Here is a 3,579-nt window from a genome sequence, read left to right as displayed (position 1 = left end):
ACCATATCAGGATGCTTTGGGTCTTCAAAGCCAGGTGGTTGTGCAACATACATTCTTCTTCAATTTTACCGTTGAGGAAGGCACTCTGTACATCCATTTGGTACAGAAGAATGTTGTTGTGGTTGGCATAGGCTAGCAGTATGCGAATGGCTTCAAGCCTGGCCACAGGAGCAAAGGTTTCATCAAAGTCAATCCCTTCAGCTTGTGTGTAACCTTGAGCAACGAGACGAGCCTTGTTTCTGACAACTTGACCACGCTCATCTTGTTTGTTGCGACAGATCCATTTGGTGCCGATGATACTGTGCTTACGAGGATCGGGACGCTTTACCAGCTCCCATACATTGTTCAGCTCAAACTGTTGAAGCTATTCTTGCATAGCTTGAATCCATTCAGGTTCCATGAAGGCTTCATCAACTTTCTTGGATTCAGAAATAGAGACAAATGCGAAGTGCCCACGGAAATTTGCTAGTTGTGTTGCTCTTGAACGAGTGAGTGGACCAGGTGCATTGATGCTATCAATTATTTTCTCGATCTGGATTTCATTTGCAATGCAAGGATGAATTGGGCGAAGATTTTGCCCTTGCTAATCATTGTCTTCATCTTCAGCATTGGCTTCAGGCTGAGCAATGTCTTCATGCTGATTAGGTGCAGAAATGATGATTTTCTCTTCAGCCTGTTCCTCCGAAGGTATGATTTCTCCAGTACCCATAAGCTTGATAGATTCACTTGGTGTGGCTTCATCTAGCACATTTGGCAGGTGCTCTCAGTCAGGAGCTCGTATGATGTCTTCTTTAGGAACTTGTGAAGATAAACATGGTTGATGATGTGGCATGCTATATCAATAGCTTCGGGCCAGAATTTCCTTGGAGTTTCGTACTCATCAAGCATCGTTCGTGCCATCTCAATGAGGGTTCTGTTCTTGTGCTCCACGATGCCATTCTGCTGAGGTGTGTCTGGAGCAGAGAACTCATGCGTGATGCCCAATGTATCAAGATAAGTGTCGAGGCCGGTGTTCTTGAATTCAGTGCCGTTGTCACTTCTGATGTGCTTGATCTTGATGCCATAGTTGGTCATGGCACGATTGGCGAATCGTCTGAAGACATCCTGCACTTCAGTCTTGTAGAGAATTATGTGCACCCATGTATATCTTGAGTAATCATCAACAATGACGAAGCCATAGAGACATGCAGTGGTAGTAAGGGTAGAGCAGTGAGTAGGGCCAAATAAGTCCATGTGAAGCAGCTTGAAGGGATGTGTTGTTGTCATGATTGTCTTCGAGGGATGCTTGGCCCTAGTCATCTTTCGGCTTCGCAGGCACCACACAAATGATCCTTCTTGAACTTGACACCCTCGATGCCTATGACATGCTTCTTCTTCATGAGAGTGTGTAAGTTCCTCATGCCCCCATGCCCTAGCCTGCGATGCCAGAGCCAGCACTTTGAAGCTTTTGCTAGAAGGCATACGACCGGCTGTGGTCCTGCAGAGAAATCTACCATATATAGATCGTCTTTTCGATACCCTTCAAAGACTAGAGATTTGTCAGATTCCATAAGCACAAGGCAACGATATTTTCCAAATATCACAATCATGTTCAGATCACAAAGCATTGAGACAGACATTAAGTTGAAATCAAGGGATTCAACAAGCATCACTTTATCCATGTGCTGATCCTTTGAGATTGAAACTCTACCTAGGCCCAATACCTTGCTTTTACCTGTGTCAGCAAATGTGATGTGACTCTTGTCAAACGGACGTAGGGTTGAATCCATAAGAAGACTTCGATCACCAGTCATGTGGTTAGTGCATCCACTGTCCATAATCCACTCAGAAGCCTTCGGTGTCGTACCCTACAGTGCAGTTAGGGGGATAGGCTTCACAAAGAGAAGTGTGAAGCATAAACATTTGACTAACAAGCATACTATCAAAGTTCAGATCCTTGTTAGGGTAGATAGGATGATTGTCAAGAAATCCTGGGATGAAATACATAGTAAGACCATTTTGACATTTTATCTTGCGTCCCACAAGATGTTTTAGGTCCCCAGCATAAGCATCGGAAGCCTTTGATTTCCGGCTCGAGACCTTTCCCTGTAAAAGAGAGTTAATTTTTCTTAACCACCCACATTTTCTGGGGTGGCTTAGAAGCAATGAGTCTAAGTGCAGCATCTAAGAATTTAGGCTTTGGAGCCCTAGCAAATAGCCTTGCAGGAGGTGAATAATACTCATAAGAATAAGCAGAAAAGTTCTTGGTCTTATGAACATAGCGGTTTGATGAAACACGCTCATATTCATAAGTCTGAGTATGGTTTCCGATGAGGACATCAATACCATTTTTACACCCACAACCCCTGCTGCTATACATACTGGACCAATTACTAGAGCTCGCGCACGCCAATTAAATTACCAGGTACTTTCGTTTCTTGGTAATGATTCTAATGTTCATGAGAATATGATGCTGTCTAAATTGGATACATTTGTTTTGCTTACAAATGAAGGGCCTAGCTTTGTGAAGGATGAACATTGGAGCAAGAACAGGCATGGAGAAGATGGCATGCGCATGGGGAACAAGAACGGAGTTACAAGTGATGATTTCAGGACGTTGAAGCCACCATAATGCGTGCATGAAGCCTTGGATGAAATATACAAGATGCTACTTCATAACTTTCGCCAGAGGCTATTCTAGGTGTTGCGTCACCTTATTATTGAGCCAGGCCCATGTAATTTCGAAATACTTGAGTATAGGCTGTTTTTAGAGTCCGTATGTGTGGGAAACAAGAGATAGGGTTGGTTTCGGACCCCTTCCCCAAGGGCCACGAAATTCCCCCCTCTTCCTCCATATATACAGCCCTTAGGGCGTCGTTTAGACTTTGGGTTTTGTTTAGATTAAAAGTTCACCATAGCTGCAACTTCGCGTACTTCGTTTGTGTTCAACGACCAGACAAAGGCGTCACAAAACCCCACCTTGATCAATAAAGCTTTCATCTTATATTCGCAATATCCAGATTGCAATCTCAGTTTCTTGCTTGTTCTTCGATTGCTCGCAGGAAACAGACCCTCGTGGTCAGGTTGATCGTGCTCCGGCGTGGTCAATAACCTCTCGAAGTTGGTTTAGCGATTGCTAAGGCGCGACGTCATCGCACGTTCATAGTCGGATCGTCAAAGTCGACTTCCACCAAAGCGATATCCATCATCTCATCGAAAGACGGGACACCTTTGCCTCTATCAAGTGGTATCAGATTTCCAGGTTGCTCGGTGAGATTTTACAGTTTTTCGAAGTTTAGATCGAGTTTGTTCTTCATACCTATAGTCCACGAAAAAGCCAAAAAAAAATTAGGGTTAGTTCATCCTATCCGAACCAATCTGAGCCTTTGCATAATCTTTTCTGTGTTTGCTTTGTTGAATTTGCAGTTGCATCGTCGTGTCAAGTTGCTGGTCTTAGCGTCTAGTCCTTTAGAGTTTCGAGTTCTGTTCACAGGTTGTCACGTCGCCGCTTCCATATATCACCACCGCATCATCATCATCGCTGCTGCCATATACCACCACCGCACCAACTTCATCGCCACTGCCATATACCACCACCAC

This window comes from Aegilops tauschii, chromosome 1, assembly GCF_002575655.3.
Source record: "Aegilops tauschii subsp. strangulata cultivar AL8/78 chromosome 1, Aet v6.0, whole genome shotgun sequence".
Classification (NCBI taxonomy): domain Eukaryota; kingdom Viridiplantae; phylum Streptophyta; class Magnoliopsida; order Poales; family Poaceae; genus Aegilops; species Aegilops tauschii.
Note: the sequence above shows the minus strand (reverse complement) of the source record.